The sequence below is a fragment of the Bubalus kerabau genome, chromosome 1 (assembly GCF_029407905.1).
Source record: "Bubalus kerabau isolate K-KA32 ecotype Philippines breed swamp buffalo chromosome 1, PCC_UOA_SB_1v2, whole genome shotgun sequence".
Classification (NCBI taxonomy): domain Eukaryota; kingdom Metazoa; phylum Chordata; class Mammalia; order Artiodactyla; family Bovidae; genus Bubalus; species Bubalus kerabau.
This window is the reverse complement of record NC_073624.1, coordinates 160,881,685-160,903,453: the sequence shown is the minus strand read 5'-3', so window position 1 is coordinate 160,903,453 and position 21,769 is coordinate 160,881,685. Positions and strand designations below refer to the sequence as shown.

The window sequence follows — 21,769 nt, the reverse complement described above, 5'->3', positions numbered from 1 at the left end:
AGTGTAAAACTGTTCTCTATCTATCTACCTATCTCTAAGTGAACAGTATATGATGTTCACAAACACACTGGAAGCTCCGAAAAGGCACGTGACGAGGACTGCGAGGACAGAACCATGCTTAGGTTGGAAACCAGCGGTATATGATAAACCATGAATGGTGAGAGGAAGTGCTTCAAATGGAAGGGTACTTCAAAGTCTTTTTGTTTCCCTCCTCCTACTCCAGTCACCTTCCTAAATCTTTTATTCCTTAAATTTTCTTCTGAATGCTTGGCTGTCATCACCATTAAAAGCTGTGCCTATCTTTGAAAGCCCCGCTTCTCCCTCCCTGTATCCTATTCAGCAAATGGTCACTGATAATCGAGGTCATCCAAAACCTGTGCTGGGTATGTGGGAAAGAGAAAAAAGGGGATTAGTGTCTTATTCTGAGGAGCCTAACAAGCCCTGGTATATTACAGGAGATGCAAACAATGAGAAGAGAGGACTGTAAATCACCAAATATTTACTATGTGCCTATGGTAGACCAAGAAGTATTCTAAGCACTCCATCAGCCATGGAGGAGAATATCTACCAGAAATCACCCAGATCCATGTTAGTTATTAAATCAGTTCGCTTATGAACATATCATTAATAGCAAGGAAACCAAAAGAGTAACTCCTTCATTTTAGAGTATATCACTTTTTATTGACAAAGGATAAACATCTGTCGATTTCAGGATACCATTAGGTCCTAGAAAAGGATAATAGAGCCCAGATATTCTACTAGTCCCAAATGAGGTTTTCAACAGCTCTCACTAAAAATACTGGCCTAAGATTTCCAACAAGACTGAAGTGGGAAAATAAGTTTCCTCTTATTCAGGCATTGATCTTACTATTTTAATTTTATTTAACTGACAAAGTGATTTTGGTTGCTAATACTTACTGAAACTTCAATCACTCTAGGTATTTCACATTGATAACATCATAGCCATATTACTACAATCTTTGGATGTAGGCACTCTTATAATCTCTAGTTTACAAAGGAGGAAGTGTAGTCTCAGAAAGTCTAGTATACTGCCTGGCATCAGTCAGTTACACAGTAAGTGGTAGTATCAGGATTCAAACCAGGCAATTTGGTTCCAAAACCCAAGCTCTTGACTATTGTACTGAATGCTACCCAAAAGGCAGTTTTCTGCCCACAAGGTCTCTTATCCCAAGTAAAACTTACCAACTAAAATAGTTCCCCAATTATGTTTCAACATTATAGCTTTCTTTAAAATATATAGTCTGGTAATATCTTATCTAAAACCTAGGTTGCAAGGCTACAGAGAACATAGCATGAACAACTTGAAATATACTTGTCCCATAGCCAGGACTTTAAACTTGCCCGGAACACCTTAAAGCTTAAACTCCAGCAGCCACCGTGGTCACGTGGCAAACACCCCTAGGTAAGGAACTTTCAGACACAGACTGGACGATAACTAAATTTGAAGCTGCTTGTAATTATCTGCATAATACTGTGCTTTCAAGTTTAATTCTACAGACACTACATCATGAAACCAGAGTGTGTGTTTCTAGTAAAAGGAATGGCTCTAAATAAAGCTTCATCACAAACACAATCATACTGAGCTATCTGAGTATTCAGTGCAAATATAAGCTTTGTGAGTTCACACCATGATCAATGGTAATTCATAAACACTGAATACCACTGACTATCTTGGTCTTTACTAAGCACGTTCAGAGAACAAAAACTCAAATTATTTCAAAGGAAGAAAACATGGTCTGGGAAGGAGTTCAGAATTGAGAGGAAGTTTTAGCATTCCTTAGAATATTTTTAAAGCATTTTAAAAGGTGCATGTATTCCTGTATTACTTGCATAAATAAAAGTTTAATTTTCAAAATTAAACTTTTCATTACTATTCATTACTTCATCAAATACTGATTGTTTATCTAATGTGTCAGGCAGTCTGTTCGTCATAATTCAGCAAAGGATAAGATTAAAAGAATGACATATCTGATGCCTCTCATAGTCAAGAGAGGAGCAGAGGTTGTCTTAGGATCCAGCTTCTGGCACCAGTCTACCTGGGTTAAAATTTCAGCCTCAAAAGTTGTTAGACATGTGGCTTTGCTCAAATACTTATATTTCAATTTCTTCATCTAAAATATAACCATACTAGCACCAACTTCAAAGAATGTTAGGGAAATGTATCAGATATTAACACAGATAAGGAGGCTGGAATAGCTCTGTTTAGTACTTGGTAAGTTCCATATAGTTCTGGTATTTTAAGCTATATGGATAATACTTTCCAGTGGCTCTTTCTCTACTTGGACAAGCCAGGGCACTGATAATCAAGTAGATGAATACAGTACCTTATATGACCATGTCAAAATACAGATTTTCATAGCTCTGAAATAATGTGGCTAAAATTATTTTGAAGCTAAAAGTTAGTACATAAGTGAAAAACATTTTTTAAGTAGACAAAGACATAGTCTTTAGACACATATTGCCTGAGTGGAATCCAGCTTCACTACTTCCTGTCACTGTAACCTTCAATGAATTAACTTTTCCCTGTGTATCTCAATTCCATTATCTACAGTGAAATTATAGTTTCTATCTCAAGAGGCTGATGTGGTGATTGAAGCATGTGACCTATGCAGTTATACATGGTCCTGTGCTTTGAAGGGCCCTGAGCTTTGTTTAATGCTTTGACATCATCATATACTACCAATAATTTTTGAACAAGGGCTTTAAACTTTTATTTTGTACTGAGTCCCACAAATTATGTAGCCAGTTACAGCAAGAATTAAATGGACTACTATGTAAAAGATTGAAATAGTGACTGATGCATAAAAAGTGCTATGCATTAAGTATTATATTATTTTGTTCTCTTTATTTTTATATTAGAGAGTCTTATTTCCAAGTTATTATAAAAGTCCAAGATTCTGCTTCCACTGGAACAAAAAATTATATTTGTACATTCTTTAAATGATTCTTTACCTTGGCATTAAACATGCTATGCCACCTGCTATGGAATGTCACTTTTCATGAATGACATGCTAGTTTTGTGATAGATTTAGTCACAAAGTTCTTGCCTATGCCAGTGCATAGGCTGTCCAGATCAAAGTGGGGAGTGGAAAAGAGGGTGGGTCCTGGGAACTTACTGAGCATCTCCGATGTGTAAAGCAACACAACTACCATCTCTTCCCATCCCTACAGTGTTTCTATAAAGTATCATTATCCTACTTTTGTAGATAATGAAACTTAAGGTCAAGGAGTTCCATACAACCCAGCCAGAATCACAAAAACAAGAATGTCAACATTTAACCCAGCTCATTCTACTGTAACTACCAAATTTCCATTTCTGTCCATCTTAGAGACTATGTCAATGAGTGATATATTTGTAAGTCCTTCATTTTATATATGGGCTTCTCTGGTGGCTCAGGTGGTAAAAGACCCTCCTGCCAAGGCAGGAGATTCAAGAGATGTGGGTTCAATCCCTGGGTTGGGAAGATCTCCTGGAGAAGGAAATGGCAACCCACTCCAGGATCTTGCCTGGAGAATCCCATGGACAGAGGAGCCTGGAAGGCTACAGCCCATAGCGTTACAAAGAGTTGGACATGACTTAGCAAACACATGCACACACACATACATTTTATACACAAGCACATATACATCAGATTTTATGATGTGAAAGGAAATTTCTTGAAAAAGCTATTACATAAGAACTGAGAACAGCCCAGTGTCCAGAAGAACACATGATAGAACTGTGTTCTGAAATAATGTCTTTATCTCTTGAACATTCTTCTGAAGAAGCACCTTCTGAAAGCGCCACCAGGTACTAGATTCCGTGGTCCTGGCTGTGTCTGGGCCACGTGCACCACAAACCAAGAGTGATCTAGACAAAAGGGCTGAGTGCTTCCACTGTTCTTCTACAATTTAAGCAATGTTCAACTCCATGAAAAGACATTCAGGGGGGAAATAACAATAGGAAGAAGATGATCCATAAGGGAAGAAAAGTCAGAAAGAAGCAGAAGATGTTCATTTTCAAGATCTTATTCCATAATAAAAAAGGACAGAGTTAGAAATCCACTCTGGAGAAAATGAAACGAAAACAAAATGAAACTCTCAATGACTACATGCAAGCTCAAATGAAAATGATTATGAAGAAGTGAAAGATTAAAGGGGCATTGACTAGAGACCTTCTTGAGAATAAACACTGCACAATCAAAGAGTGGGGAGATGTAAGAAAACAAAGAAGCCTGATCGAAGCTCCCTGCACCCTTGGATGACACAGAGGCCAACAAGTGCATTAACTCTCCCTAAAAGCATCTCCAAACTACAAAAGAAACACTGTTCAAAGACAAAATCAAAATTCAGGGACTTACACCAGAGAACAAAAAAAGGAAATGGCAGAGAAAAGGATTTTCATCCTCGTCTGTGGTCTGATGATACTGCACGGGTTCCCCTGATGCTTGTCACCTTTAGACCAACAAGGAATGCAAACACCCTGAGCAGGAAGAGAAAACTTGAGTCTTTTATAAGGCTATCTAAATGGATGTTTTAGTTTTCTGTCAGAGTAGCATTTTATATGCTATAATTACTCATTTTCCAAATAAAGAGACAAATTCAATTTTGCTATTACAGTAGTTTTTAAAATGTACACAGGCTATCTAAGGAATTTTGCTACCGATTTGAACAAAACCGAGCTATTTTGATGCATACTGCTAAAAGATAAACACGTCTTCATTGCCTATGTTTTTTTATTTTCCTTTGAAAGTCTTTCCAATACAACTGAATGAGGGAGTTCCAGAAGCTTTCATGGGAATGAAATTTTGGATCCATAAAGTTTTGCCACCTACTTAGACCTGCCTAGGCATGTAGACAAAAGAACTTCTCTGCCTGTTCACAAGTGAAGGATGGTACATCACAGAGTGCAAAACTCACTGTGGGGAACAAACTGGACTTCATCTGAGAGACGTGGGACTTTCCATCAAGAATAGAATCAGCACCTTTCATGAACATATTTCCCTCAGAACTGGTGCTCTAAAGGTAGCAGATGTGAGGAGACTTATTGATGAGCCAGCCTCTCAATATTGATAGATTCAAATGTGTGCTCCAGTGCTCAGTCACTCAGTCATGTCTGTCTCTTTGTAACTCCATGGACTGTAGCCTGCCAGGCTCCTCTGTCCATGAGATTTTCTAGGCAAGAATACTGGACTGGGGTACCATTTCCTCCTCCAGGGAATCTTCCTGACCCAGGGATCAAACCCGTGTCTTGGGTACTACAGGCAGATTTTTTACCACTGTGCCAACTGGGAAGTCCTAGATTCAAATTAGTGGTATACAAAAGGACCATTCATTGTTAAGGTCATGAAGGAGATTGTATTCAACCACTTATTAAAAATCTAGAGACGGGAATGTCTAAGGCATATTTGGGTATCACTGAAAAGGCAAGTATAACTCTACAGGAGGACTAACATGTGAATGGTAGACTAAGATAATAAGACGCATGGACCAAGAAGGGTTTTAAATTCCAAGCTAAGAATTCTGAACTTTATCCTAGATAACTGAGAGCCACTGAAATTTTTCTGAGCATAAAAGTGGCAAAATGAAGAAAAGATATAGTGTGGAAAGTTTATGTAGCAGTATGTAGCAAAAGATTGATAGGCAGAATGTATATTAGATGGCATTTTTTTTTTATTAATTCAATATGTTAAGGTCTTTTGTCTCCCAGTTTATCTCCCTGTTTTCCTAGAATGTATGATTGCAACCTGAATAAATTGAACTACCTTCTTTCCCTGATTTGCAGCCCAGGGTCCAAATCTGTATGTGTTGCTTTGGTATTCTATCTTGTTAGCACCCTTTAATCCTTAAATGTTTCCCAGTTGGGGCAATAAATGGCATGGCCATCCTAATGACCACCAGTCACTATCGAGTCAGTTTTATGTTCCACTGATCAAATCATTCTCCTAAACTTCCCTTTTATTGTTAACGTTCCAAAGTTGGGTCTTAAGTCCTAGACTCTGTCTCTCATGGCTCTGTATTCTTTCACTATGAGCATTTGCATTCATGCCACTGGCTGAAGCTGTCACCAACCTGAAAGAAAAGAGGTTTCAGGGAAAACCTCTCCTTTGAGTTCCAGACCTAACTTTCTAGTTATCATCTTCGCGTAGATTCCTCAAAGTCACCTCAAGTTCTTCCTGTCTGAAAGCCAAATGAAAATTCATAGCTGATGCTGCCTCCTCCCACCTCTATCCCCCCAAACCTTCAACTGTCTCCCTCGTGCTTCCCAGGTGCTACCTGGGAAGCAGTAAAGAACCTGCCTGCCAATGCAGGAGACATAAGAGACCTGGGTTCAATCCCTGGGTCAGGAAGATCCCTTGGAGAAGGGAATGGCACTCCTCCTCCAGTATTCTTGCCTGGAGAATCCCATGGACAGAGGAGTCTGGCAGGCTACAGTCCATAGGGTCGCACAGAGTCAGACACAACTGAAGTGACTTAGCACGCATACGCACGTACCCTATCTTGGTGAGTCTTACTCTGCCCCACCCAGTTCCCAAGCCGGAAACCTGCCTTGACCCCTTGTTTTCCTTAATTCTCACATCTAATATCTTGGGAATCTCTCCCACTTTGAAACTCTTCATCTGGCCAAGGCCTACTTCTTCCCAAATTTTCTGTACTTATAAGACAGTGTCTTGAATTTCTTAACCATGTTTTCATCTTTATTTTAAAAATTCACAGAATCAAGTCCTATTGGCAATATGCAAGCTAGGCAGAGTGAGGGAAAGAGGGCAAAAAGGAGGTCACCATCTGGAGATGGAGGTTATGGCCTAAGCGGGTCTGAACTGGAAAAGCAAATCTGCAAGTGTCAATAATATTACAGATAGGCAATGTGAGAATACATGGAAAAAAAAAAAACATAGTAATTCAAGTTTGAAATTTGGAGAACATCCCTACTCAGCTGTGAGACAGATAGAGGGAAGAGGAGATTAGAGGTAAGCAAGAAAGAGATCACATTCATTTAATTAAACTCATCAAAAGTTTACCTATGGTGAATGGATGATGCCAGAGAAGGTAATGGCACCCCACTCCCCTACTCTTGTCTGGAAAATCCCATGGACGGAGGAGCCTGGTAGACTGCAGTCCATGGGGTCACGAAGAGTCGGACCTGACTGAGCGACTTCACTTTCACTTTCATGCATTGGAGAAGGAAATGGCAACCCACTCCAGTGCTCTTGCCTGGAGAATCCCAGGGATGGGGGAGCCTGGTGGGCTGCCATCTATGGGGTCGCACAGAGTTGGACACGACTGAAGCGACTTAGCAGCAGCAGCAATGGATGACGCTTGTTCAAGTTATTTCTGGATACTGCCTAATCATGATTTCCCAACTCATCTTGTGCAGCAATCACACATGTGGCATTGGAACATCCTAAGGCAGCTTTACCTTGGAACAGGTATGTACCTTCAGCTGAGTTGGTTCACCAGTCTGATCAGCTCCTCCACTACCCATGAAGTGCCCCTAAGCCCACTTTACAAAGGACCAAAATAATGATGAGAGAAGTGCAGTCATATGCCTGACAGGGGAAGGTCACATGGCCAGTGAAGGGCAGGGGTGGGATAGGAAATCAGATCTGTGTAACCCCAAGTGCAAGCCCTGAACTCTGTACAGCAGAATCCTCAAAAGATAGGACTTACCAAGCCCCTGCCCTTTGCACCCTCTGTGGTCCTCAGAGTATGAAAAACGACAAGTTCAGGCAAAAGCTCTCAAGGTGATGTGCTGCTTAATTAGTGGTCAAAGATGCTTGCTCCGGGCAGATTCTGAAAATTACCTAATCTCTATTTTGATAAAAATTGGTCAGAATTTGCTGGGTTTTTTTAGGTCACACAAAGATACCACAACAAATAGGACTGATGCCACCCAGGGTATGTACCCAGTCAGATGTTCATCTAAGACAATGGGCCTTACTGAGAGTGAGGTAACTGAGAGGGAGGCACTGACATCCCAGGTTTTGAAAATGTTTGGAGGCCGCCATGCTCTGGAGCATGACAGGTTTGCAACGTCCTGAAGAGAACTCAGGACATGGGGACCATGGACTGCCAAGAAGCTGGTATGATGCATTAACAAGGGAATCTGTCGCCTCAGACCCATCAACACAGCCACTCTCCAGCTAAGCAGGAAACCAGGAATTTGCTGCTTCAGGACCCATCTCTTGTATGATCCCCTGAGGAGCCTGGGAGTTGATGGGGAATTCAGTGTGTTCCAGATGGAGAAGAGAAGCCAGGTTGCATTTAGGAAACTTCCTATGTAAGCATTTTTAAAATACATTACTTAAAAAGAGTGCAAAATAAGGAGACCTGGATCTCTAAATCTCCAGTAATTTGATGTGAATTCTTTTTACATGAATAAATCTGTGTTCTCTTCTTAAAGAGGACCACAGAATTATATAAGCCTCAGGATCCACAGGGGAACAGCTCTAGTTGTAAGTCTTATGACCCTAAGTTTCTCTTCAGTTTCACATTTAATATCATCTTGAAATCAACTGCGAGACTAACAAGCTGAGGGAGGAAAGCAGTGACTGGAGTGTTTAGTGAGAGTGGGGGATCTTTCTACAGGTTTCAAGAAAAGGAGGAACTCTGTCCCCAAATCTTTGCAACCGTGCTTGGACATTTGGGAACACAAAAGTGACACGGACCCAAACAGCAAGCATGACTGAGCTCTCTAACAATTTCAAGTATCACTCCATCTCTAACAATTCACTAAGAATCTGGGGAAAGGGAGTTTGTGTGTGCATGCGCACTTCTGCTGTATGTATTTGTGTTTCTGCTGTGTTTATTTCTGCATATTTGTACACTGTACAGAAGTGGGGACTAAGAAGAATATTTATTGATTTGTGAAGGAGAGATGGATACAAAGAGAGATTTAAACAGAGATATGACAAATCAGGGCAAAGAGACAGAGAGAGGGGGAAATGGTGAGTAATAAGAAGGGAGAGTGGGAAGAAATGATGGATGCATGGAGGGAGGGAGACGGAGGGAGGGATGGACAAAGGCAAGGAGAACAAGTAAGATTTTTTAAATCACCAACAGCAGAGTTATCTTGAACCTTTTAGGAAACAAATGTATTCACTTAAAAAACTCTTATGGCGATTATGACAAAGTGACCCATAGTAAAGTAATCTTTACTTGGAAAAGTCTTCTCTTTTGAGCAGGGCACCAAAAAGTGAAAAATCAAAAGCAAAACCCCCGAAAAAACCAAGCCTCCATATGTTACAACCTTTTCATTATTATTTCACAGTTTTGATAAGTATGTCTAATATGGACCTTTTCTGCCAACAGCAAACTTTATGTTTTGGAAGTTGCCTTCTAGCAGTTAAACTGAAGAACCAGGAAAATTAAGTAGGAAAAGTTGACTCTTTGTTCAACAACAACAACAACAACAACAAAAGATCATTAGAAGATTATATATTGCTCTAAAACAAAGAACTCTTAGCTCTGGAACGCATCCCCAAGTATCTTAATGTCACAATAACTTTATATTCACATTTCCACTTCCAAACAAGTATCTAAAAGAAGTGGGCACTCAAATTTTTGAAATGCTACCAGTTGCGTCTCTAAAACTTCCTGCTTGTGTGTGTGTGGGTGTGCAGGTGCACTTTTGCACATATAAATGCTAAGGTATCTGGGATGTTACAACCCTAATGTCTCTTGAGAGGGGCTCTGGGGGTGACTGAGGACTTGTGAGTGGAACCATCAAACGCATCAATGATTCTGAGTCCTGTCTTTGCAAGGTAGAGCAGGAAACAGGCACACATCAGCTTCCTGATTCCCTTTCCAGGAGTGAGGCCTGAGCCACTGGCTGTATACCTTCTCCTCCTCCTCTCTCAAGTCTCCCCCACCCCTCACGTTTTTGTTTTTTTTTTTTTTTGGCTGCATCCGGTTTTAGTCGCAGTGTACAGGCTTAATTGCCCTGCAGCATGTGAGATCCTAGTTCCTGCCCAGGGATCGAACCTGCATCCCCTGCATTGGAAGGTGGATTCTTAATCACTGGACCACCAGCTAGGCCCCCTCCCCCGCTTTTTTAATTTGCCTCTGCTTTTGAGATTCTCTCCAGTCTGTGAGTTAGACAAAGATAAGCCTTTCTTCCTAGCCAGTGGTGCTTAGTTAAAACATCTGAGCTAAAGAGCTTGACAGAGTCCGTGGAAGCCGTGGGCTGAACCTTCCACCGTGGAGAAATCTAAGTCACAGCTGGGAGGCGACTTTAGCTTCAGATCATCAGCCATACCCCTCGTGGTGAGGATGTCATTCTTCATGTCCACCGTGGACCTGAGGCATTAAAGGGCCACTTCTGGGTAGTATTTATACTCTGAGTCCTCACACTGCCCCAGGCTACTGAATGTTTTTGTAGAAAGACAAAAAAATCTGTGTGCCACACAGGGAGGGGATGGCCGTGAGAACCTTCTCACAAGCCTGTCAGCTTCCAGGAGCCTGAGGCTATGCTCTGGTCACCCTGCGTTCAGAGGACTGTAGTCCCTCATCTCTGTATCAGTGCTGAAACCTGAGCTGAGGAGACTGGACAGAGAGGCAGGGACACTGTGTCACGGACTCAGAAGCCCAGAACTCACTTTTCACTTCAATTTGGTATTGTCAAACCTCCTAGTCATGGAAACAATGTCTCTTTAGCATCCCTGCTGCATAAAAGTGTTTATATGATTTGCAAGAACCTCACGAAACTACGCATCATGTAACATGTATTTGTTAAGTCAATCCACACATATTTATTAGCATACTTAAGTAAAATTAAGAGTGAACAAATACCTAGAGTATTGAGAATAAAAACCTGTGGCAAGATTTGCCTCTGGAAAATACAGCTGGGTAACCACAAGCCACAGATGGGTTTTAATGGTGGAGAGGAAAGGGTGAGAGTCTGAGGTTCATATCAGACTTGCGGTTTGAAATGAACATTAGCAACAGAGAAGAAAAGATGAAAAGGATTAAACATGTGGCATTATTGGACTGGACATTATCCAGCATTAGTCCACAAAATTATAAAAGGTAACTGTGACTATTAGGTTGGACACAAAATTGAAAGGAAATGGATGGATCCAACAGACTGAAAATTAATTTTTTAAGATGACAAATAAGACGGAGAGTGGTGTCAAAGAGGAAGCTTAAACTTTTAGTCTATGGAACTTGATGGGGAATGGGTGTTAGCTTGAGAAGTGAACAGTGGAAGATAACCAGGTTAAATAGGATCATTGGGATTTCATATGTCAGCAAGTTGAATTTAATGTGGCGTTCACAGGACTATATTGTGAAAGTCTAGAGTTCACAGGAGAGTTTGAGCTCTAGATAAAGATTTGGAAGTCTTGCTCACATAGATGGTAAAAAAAATGTTGCCAAGGAAGAGAGTAAAAAGTGATATAAGAAAGGACCTGAGAGAGTATGTGGAAGTGCTCTAACATTTAACGGCTGAGGAGAAGCAGCTGAGCTTGCAAACGTGACTGGAAAGGAGTAGCCAGGGGATAGGAAGCAAGTGGATGGAGTACAATATACCATGGATGTCCAGAGAAAAGGGAAGTCAGCACAGAAACATGGATTCAACAGGATAAAATACTGCTGAGATGTCAAATGAAATGAGCACTCAGAAATGTTTTTTTTTAACATTCTGTGGTATGGAGACACACTGGCACTATTGTACTGATGCACCCACAATCGCAGCAAGATAAAGACGGAAGTGAAGATATTAGGATTGTCTGCCTGGTGTACAAAAGCGGGGATTAAGAGAACAGAGAGGCTCATGAGGTTAATAAAAGCAGATCAAGGTATATGTAATTGAATAAGCCAGTCAGGAGGAGGTGAAGATCTCTGTGTGCAGAGCGATGGAATTAATATAGAGGTGATGATTATGTCTGAGGTGTGACCATGGAAATGACTGGACATGATGGAATGACAGGAAAAATATTTGGAAATGAGGCTGTCAAGGCCACAGTGTTGAAATGCAAGAATGTCAACATTGCAATAAAAGATGAAGGATGAAAAAGTCTGTAAATAACAATAACCAAGATTAGATTCATTGTTTTATAATGTATCTCAAAGAATAATTTGTCATTCAAGAACCAAAAGAGTCAGCATTATCAGAAGGGGAAGGGGCTATCAGCAGGACACCAAACCCACTTTCAGAGCATGAGCGGCATGGACAATAACACAAAAATCAGCTTTCTCCAGAGAAGGTATGCCAAACAGTGGACAGTCACATTTCAAGAAGGGAGGAGGTTGTGGAGAAAACACTCAGAAAAATGTCTGAGAATGGAAATAGAAGGACATTTGTCAAATACAAAGGCACAATTCCATCCCCGTGGATGATTCTGAGAACAAGGGAAGCATAGGTCAAGGTGAAGAGATGAAGGAAGCAATAATAAGAGATGAAAAGAGAGAGCGGGTTGCATTAGTCCAGGTGTCTCTTCAACTCGGCCGTGGGTCTGACCCACATAATGACGGGGCTGCACCACCGTGTGGTCACAGCAGACACTGTGCTCTGAGGTCTCAGGTGACAGTGACGCCTGAGACTGCTGCTTACGATACATGTCAATCATCATGCACACTGTTGAAAAAGTTACAGAATAGATTGTACCAAAACTTTATGAGTTCCTCGATCCCCTGAAGACTACCCATCCATATACCTCAATTTAATTACCGTGGTCGACCTTATTAGGGGCTTCCTTCGTGGCTCATAAAGTATAGCATCTGCCTGTCTGCAATGCAGGAGACCCAGGTTTGATCCCTGGGTCGGGAAGATCCCCTGGAGAAGGAAATGGCGACCCACTCCAACACGCTTGCCTGGAAAATTTCATGGACAAAAGAGCCTGGTAGGCTACAGCCCATGGGGTCACAAAAAGCAGGGCACGACTGAGCGACTTCACTTTCTTTCTTTCTTTCTTTCTACCTTATTAGGACCTTGTGCTGCTTAATTTTGTGAGGGTTCAGGATGGGGAACACATGTATACCTGTGGCGGATTCATTTCGATATTTGGCAAAACTAATACAGTTATGTAAAGTTTAAAAATAAAATAAAATTAAAAAAAGAAAAAAAAAGAAAAGAAAAAAAAAAATAGCTTCTGCCTGGTGGGCTTGGGACACATTCCCAACAGTCATTAATCGGGATGAAACCAATGCTCCTTTCTATTAATTAAGAAGTGTCTTTTCCCCAATAATTAAAGGAAAGTCTTCATTAGCAAACTGTTACTAATCCACCACTGATGAAAAAACAACTTGGGGAGTGTGTGTCTCCAATGTTTCACTGGTTAGCAGATTTATTGGCAGGATTTTTTTTTAATTATCTAGTACTAAGAGAACTGATGTACAGGATGAAAGTGCATGAAGGAGAGGGTGTAGCACAGAAAGTAATGCTAAGAACTTTGATGATGATAATACTCAGAAGCACTTACTAGTCCAAAGGTTGAAGTAGCTCCAGTACCATTGCCATCAGTGGTGATTTACATTGTGGCCCTAAAAATTCATTTAGAAGTCTGTGGGTAAAGGTGTAAGAGAGAACGGGATGTAAGCACAGACAAATATCAGACTGTAAGCCTGGGGCTTTGCAAGGCCCACCCACAAGCAAAGCATCCCCTGGGAATGGACATGCCATGGGTTAGCTTAAGCTGACCAGCTTGATGATTTAAGCTTCCAGTGAAACCTTACATTCAACTGAGGTCAGTGACCTAGCAGGTCAGTTGTCTTGGATATAGTTCCTAGCCCTGGAGATACCTCTTATCATTGCTTTTTCAAAGTCCAGTTAGGATTTGGGTACAGAAGGTTGGCTATAAACATACTCATCATCGGTAGCTGACCTGAAGCATGGAATGATGTGACTGCAGCTTCAAGCATCTTCATACAGACCTCACACTTCCAAGGTTTGTGGTTACAGTCCCTCTTGATGGTCTCACTGAGCTCGAGGCATATGGGTTTTCAAAAGGTCACTTAGGTACCTTCTTTCCCATTCCATGCTGATGTAGGCCAACCAGCTTAGCACTCATAGAATTCCTCTTCACCTTTGTCAAACCCCTTTATGATGTGAGGTGTGGCTGTGGGCTTAAGGGGCTATTTGGGGGGAAAGATAATTCCAGACAGGTGACAGTTCTTGCTCACATTCCCTTTGCACATCCACTCGGTCCACATTTTCTGCACACAGTGGCTGTCAGGTTTGTCTCCATCCAAATAGTTTAATTCTAATTGGCTTATGTAACTCAGCCTCTGTTAAATGCAATGGCAGAGGAGCTCAAACAAGCATCAGTTCTGCTTATATTCAAGCTCTGACCTTGGCGATTCACACACTTACTGATTTTCCTCATGGAAAAGTCTGTCACCATTTTCTGGCTCAGTGATGACCTTGGTCTAGTTCGTTTATCTCACCAAAACTCAGTTTTTAATGGGGATACTTATTCCTGTCTGGCCAGAGACTGCTACATATCTATTCATTATCTTCCCCCCTAGTTGTTCGGTCAAAGAACATAATATTTTAATTTGCAATGATAATAATTGCAACTAAGAGAGTACAGGTAGAAGTCACAAAATGGGGCTTCAAGAAGCTTTTTTTGCCCCACTTGTCCTTTCATTATTCCTACCTGGGATGCAGTTATAATGGCTGGAGCTCTAGTAGCTATTGTGTGACTTGGAGGATAGAAGCCATGTGCTAGGCAGAGCAAAATATAAAGTTAAAAAACACCTTTAACGCCACTGACTTGATGGAGCCTTCACACTTGCCTTGGACTCTTACCAAGAACCCTATGTGAGAAAGAAATACACCTCTATCCTAAGGATCTTTGGTCAAATCATGAGGCTCTAAATGATATGCTCCTTCCCAGTGATGGCATGAGGGTGAAATGTGAGTATATATGAAAATGCTAAGGCAGTAGCTGGGACTCTGGGACCCTGCACATGTCCTTGTCCCATACTTTCAGCCTGGCTCTTCTGAAACATCATGTGGCCATCTGAGCTGTGATGGACTCTGTCCCTGGCCAAAGAACTGAAGCTGTTTCTATGAGTGGTTTTAAGGCAAATACCTTGGCAATTCCAAGGTCTAGCTTCATGTATACACATCTTTTAGAGGAAAAATACACTAAGTGTTAGTCTCTCAGTTGTGTCTGACTCTTTGAGACCCCATGGACTGTAGCCTGCCAGGCTCCTCTGTCCATGGAATTTTCCAGGCAAGAATACTGGAGTGGGTAGCCATTCTATTCTCCAGGGGATCTTCCCAAGCCAGGGATCGAAAATGGATCTCCTGCATAGTAGTCAGACTCTTTATCATCTGAGCCACCAGGGAAACCCTTTTCTAAGGATACTGTAGGCCTCCCATTAATCACAAACACACTCTGTGAAAAGGCTCACGTGTATTGATGATTTAAAAAAAAAAAGTCTTTTAGAACCTTGCTGGTGGCTTTGGAAGTTTTCTAAGGCAGAGTGTGATTCTGTCTGATGGACAAACAGCCCGTTGCCTACAGGGCACTCAACACCACTCCCCCACTCCTCTTCATATGCTCCTTTGCATTCACACATCAAAGCCACTTCAAAGACATAATAAAAGAAATGAAAGAGAAGGAAAGAGACAGCCATGACAACACACAATGCAGGTCTATTATTTTAGAAACAGAGCTATGTAGGTACAGCGAACATGACATCCATATCGCCAGCAAAATCAGTCACATCTGGATCTGGGCTCGCCTTCCTAGCTTTAAAAGCCTGCTTAAATAAGGGTATGGAGAGAAGGGGGTGTTTGTTCTCCAAGCCCTCTACAAAACACCCCTTTACAGCCGACAGAAAACCTAGCCCTGCCTGCCGATGAGGCTTCTGTAGATGTGTGTTTGTTAGTTGAAAGGTCTGAAGCATTAATGACCCTGGGGTCTCTGTTTAATGCTCTTATTTGGATCATCTCTTTTTGCTTCTCATTGCAGACAAACGTCTGATTAAAGTACGTGTGTGTTTTGTTTTGGAAAGCACTGTATTAATTTCCATACCACCTCAGCAGCCCACCGTGACTCCCACAGACCTGCCTATATAATATACCACATACACGGTTCTAGCTCTGGTTAGAGACTTAAAATCATTCAACTCCTACCTACCACACATACACACACACGATCAGTCGTGTAAGCTCTGGAGATCCTCCTTCCTACAAATCCTATTGATCTGAGCACAACTGAAAGTAAACAGAATTGACAATTGAATGAAATGCAACAATTTTTAATTGAGCTGCTATTACTGCTTGCCCAATGAATATGGCTACACCCTGAGGTTCACCATATAAATAAGATTGTACATACTATATATCTGATACATATATACATATATATACTTATCAGAGTACCTAATCATAGAAATACATGTGGTAAGTTAAAAATCTATCCCTACTGAGTAGCACAGTTAATAGGCACAAAAATGAAAGTAATTCAAAACATGTATCTCTATTTCTCCATACACACACACACACACACACACATATATATATATATATCCTGACACATATAATATTTGCCATAGGAAAAACCTTTGAATAAAAAAATATAATTTAATAGCTCTATCTAGGTTTAACTGACATACAATAAAATCCACATATTTAAAAGAAATATTTGATAAGTTTTCAAGTATGTATACACCTATGAAATCATGGACCACAACCAAATCAATAAGCATAGGCCATAAACAAAACAAAAAGACAGTCTATGGAAGACAATATTTGGAAATTATGTGACCAACAAGGTTTAAATTTCCAAAATATACAGCTCAGCAACAGTAAAACAAAGAGGCCAACTGAAAATGGCCAGAAGACCTAAATAGACATTTCTTCAAAGAAGACATACAGATGACAAGCAAGCATGAAATTATGTTCCAACACTGCTAATTTTTAGAGAACTACAAATTACAATGAGATGCCACCTCACACTGGTCAAAATGGCATCTTTTAAAAAGCTACAATTAAAAAAATTTTTCTTTTTGGTTGCAACAAGTAGCTTGCTGGATCTTAGTGCAGTGACCTTAGATGGAACCTGGGCCCCCTGCAGTGAAAGTTTGCAATCCTAACCACTGGACCACGAGGAAATCCCCTAAAAATTTTACAAATAGAAATGCTGAGAGAGGGTATGGGGAGAAGAAAACCCTCTTACCTTGTTGGTGGGAATGTAAATTGGTGCATACTATGAAACACAGTATGGAGGTTCCTCGAAAAACTAAAAATAAAATTACCATCAGTTCAGCTCAGTTCAGTCTCTCAGTCATGTCTGACTCTTTGTGACCCCATGGACTGCAACACATCAGGCTTCTCTGTCTATCACCAACTCCCAGAGCTTGCTCAAACTCATGTCCATCAAGTTGGTGATGCCATATAACCATCTCATCCTCTGCTGTCCCCTTTTCTTCCCACTTTCAATCCTTTCCAGCACCAGGGTCTTTTACAATGGTTCAGTTCTTTGCATCAGGTGGCCAAAGTGTGGGAGCTTCAGCTTCATATGAAATTACCATATGATCTAGTAATCCCACTCCTGGGCATATAAACAGACAAAACAATAATTCAGAAAGAAACATGCACCACAATATCCACAGAAACACTGTTCACAGCAGCCAAGACATGGGAACCAGCTAAACATTGACAGATAAGTGGATATAAAAGATGTGGTACATATGTACAATGGACTACTAGCTACAAAAATAAGGAAATAATGTCATCTGCAGCAACAGGATGGAGAAGGCAATGGCACCCCACTCCAGTACTTTTTCCTGGAAAATCCCATGGGTGGAGGTGCCTGGTAGGCTGCAGTCCATGGGGTCTCGAAGAGTCGGACACGACTGAGCGACTTCACTTTCGCTTTTCACTTTCATGCACTAGAGAAGGAAATGGCAACCCACTCCAGTGTTCTTTCCTGGAGAATCCCAGGGATGGGAGAGCCTGGTGGGCTGCCATCTATGGGGTTGCACAGAGTCAGACATGACTGAAGCGACTTAGCAGCAGCAGCAGCAGCAACAAGGATGGACCTAGCGATTACCACACTAAATGAAGTAAGTCAGAAAGAGAAAGACAAACATCTTTTGATATCACTTATATGTGGAGTCTAAAATATGACACAAATTAACTGAATCTACGAAACAGAAAGTGATTCACAGGCATAGAGATTAGACTTGTGTTTGCCAAGGGGGAAGGAGGTGAGGGTGGGATGGACTAGGAGTTTGGGATTAGCAGATACAATCTAACATACATACAATTGATAAAAAACAAGGTTCATAACATTGTACAGGAGACAGTGATCAAAATCATCCCCAAGAAGAAGAAATGCAAAAAGGCAAAATGGTTGCCTTAGGAGGCCTTACAAATAGCTGACAGAGGAAGAGAAGCAAAAGGCAAAGGACAAAAGGAAAGATACATCCATCTGAATGCAGAGTTCCAAAGAATAGCAAGGAGAGATAAGAAAGCCTTCCTAAGTGGTAAATGCAAAGAAATAGAGGAAAACAAATGAATGGGAAAGACAAGAGATCTCTGCAAGAAAATTAAAGATATTAAGGGAAAATTTCATACAAAGATGGGCACAATAAAGGACAGAAACAGTATGGACCCAACAGAAGCAGAAGATATAAAGAAGAGGTTGCAAGAATACACAGAAGAACTATAAAAAAAGATCTGTCACTGTTTTCAGTCCCCAAAAAAAGGCAATGGGATTTCATTCTAATCCCAAAGAAAGGCAGTGCCAAAGAATGTTCAAACTACTGCACAACTGCACTCATTTCACATGCTAGCAAAGTAATTCTCAGAGTCCTCCAAGATAGACTTTAACAGTACTCAGACTGAGAACTTCCAGATGTTCAAATTGGATCTAGAAAAGGCAGAGGAACCAGAGATCAAATTGCCAACATCTGTTGGAGCATAGAAAAAGCAAGAGAGCTCTAGAAAAACATCTACTTCTGCTTCATTGACTACACTAAAGCCTTTGACTGTGTGCATCACAACAAACTGTGGAAAATTCTTAAAGAGATGGTAATACTAGACCCACCTTACCTGCCTCCTGAGAAATCTATATGCAGATAAAGAAGCAACAGTTAGAACTGGACATGAACAAGAGACTGGTTCCTAATTGGGAAAGGAGTATATCAAGGTTGCATATTGTCATCTTGCTTATTTAACCTATATGCAGAGCACATCATGCAAAATGCCAGGTTGGATGAAGCACAGGCTAGAATCAAGATTGCCAGAGGAAATATGAATAACCTCAGATATGCAGATGACACCACGCTTATGGCAGAAAGTGAAGAGGGACTAAAGAGCCTCTTGATGAAAGTAAAAGAGGAGAGTGACAAAGCTGGCTTAAAATTCAACATTCAGAAAACTAAGATCATGGAATCCGGTCCCATCACTTCATGACTAATAGATGGGGAAACAATGGAAAACAGTGACAGACTTTATTTTGGGGGCTCCAAAATAGCTGCAGATGGTGACTGTAGCCATGAAATTAAAAGATGCTTGCCTCTTGGAAGAAAAGCTGTGACCAACCTAGACAGTCTATTAAAAAGCAGAGACTTGACTTCGTGAACAAAGGTCCATCTAGTCAAAGCTATGGTTTTTCTAGTAGTCATGTATGGATGTGAGAGTTAGACTATAAAAATAGCTGAGCACTGAAGAATTGATGGTTTTGAACTGTGGTGTTGGAGAAGACTCTTGAGAGTCCCGTGAATTGCAAGGAGATCCAACCAGTCCATCCTAAAGGAAAATCAGTCCTGAATATTCATTGGAAGGACTGACACTGAAGCTGAAACTCCAATGCTTTGGCCACCTGATGCGAAGAGTTGACTCATTGGAAAAGACCCTGATGTTGGGAAAGATTGAAGGCGGAGGAGAAGGGGACGACAGAGGATTAGATGGTTGGATGGCATCACCAACTTGATGGACATGAGTCTGAGCAAGCTCTGGGAGTTGGTGATGGACAGTCCATGGTGTTGCAAAGAGTCGGACATGACTGAGCAACTGAACTGAACTGAACTGAAGGCCCTATTGTATAGCCCAGGAAATTGTATTCAATATCCTTTGATAAATCACAATGGAAAGTAATATGAAAAAGTGTGTGTGTACATAAAACTGAGTCAGCCTTCTTTACAACAGAAATGAATATGACATTGTGTATCAACTATTTTCCAATAAAACAAATTTAGTATTTTTTAAAAAGATAATGAGCATATAAATCACTCAAAAGTTTCTAATTACCTCTTTGTAATTCCTCCTCCCACCCCTCCCCATTCCCCCTCTCTCATGCAACCACTGGTCTACTTTCTCTTATTATATATTAGATTGCATGCCCCAGTGTTTAATCTAAATGGAATCATAAGCATATACCCTTTTTTTTTCCCCTCTGGTTTCTTTCCTTTCGTGTTATTTTCCTTGAGATTCACCTGTTTGTATTGTGTAGCTGTAAAGCCATTTGGTTTATTTGCTGATTTTCTTTATTACAAATAAAACTTGTGTGAATGTTCATGACAAGCTTTTGTATAAACGTAAACTTTAATGTCTGAGTAGATACTTATGAGACCATAGGCGTAAATTTAACATTTTAATAAATCACCAAAATATTTTGTAGAGTGACTATACCATTTCATGCTTCCATAGGGATAGATGAGACATACTACCTACACATGTTCTTTAGTGATACATCTCTTACGATCTTTTGCCCATTTTCTCAGTTGTGTTGCTTGCTTACTTATTTAATTTTGTGGGATCTATCTTTTTAAGACTGCTTTAGCTACTTAAGGTCTTTTACATTTCCCTACACTGCAGAGACCTAAACTTCATTTTATGTGTTCTTTTGCCTTTTCCCTTAAAATTGTCTCCTTCACTAAGAAAATATAAAACTAATTCAATTATTTCATCATGTTCTTTTGTGGTGCTGTTTTTTTAACAATTTAAATCCATTCAAAATGTTTGTGGTATATAAGAAATAAGGCCATGTATAATTTTAAAGCTAAATGACTACATTTTATTCAATATATTCTATATAATAGTTGCAACAAATAATCTCATACTACTTAAGTAGATAATAATCTGTCTTCTTCTTCTTCTTCTTCTTCTTCTAAATGGCTTCAGTCGTGTCCGACTCTATGCGACCCCAGAGACGCCAGCCCACCAGGCTCCGCCGTCCCTGGAATTCTCCAGGCAAGAACACTGGAGTGGGTTGCCATTTCCTCCTCCAATGCATAAAAGTGAAAAGTGAAAGTGAAGTCGCTCAGTCATGTCCGACTCTAGCGATCCCATGGACTGCAGCCTACCAGGCTCTTCTGTCCATGGGAGTTTCCAGGCAAAAGTACTGGAGTGGGGTGCCATTGCCTTAGATCCTTCTGAGATTGCCCCAGCAACAGGTTTTTAGTGGTAAGTATTAATACATAAAAATATGTGTTTTTTTTCATGTATAGGTTTCTGTATTAGCCAAAGATTTGGCCACCCCAAAATTTCTTCTGTTGTAGAGGAATTATCACCCATGGTGTTTGTCTTTAATATACCACTTATTTATTACATTGCTGTGTAAATTTTTCCTTGCTGATTCCTTAACAGATTTTAAATTTCTTGGGAAAGTAACCACATTTTATTTATCTCAATATCAACAGAGTAAGTCACAGAACATTAATCAATATACAATAAAATAATTTATAGAAATCTCTGATAGACACATTAAATGATATCTGCTGCTGCTGCTGCTAAGTCACTTCAGTAGTGTCCAACTCTGTGCGAACCCATAGATGGCAGTCCACCAGGCTCCTCCGTCCTTGGGAT

At 40.6% G+C, this 21,769-nt stretch overlaps 1 protein-coding gene across 4 annotated transcripts in view; it reads right to left on the bottom strand.

The window, feature by feature from the left end:
* The window catches only part of NRG3 (neuregulin 3), a 1,228,440-nt gene that overhangs the window by 369,507 nt on the left and 837,164 nt on the right, over nt 1-21,769 (bottom strand). The gene's annotated exons all lie outside the window — the stretch shown is intronic.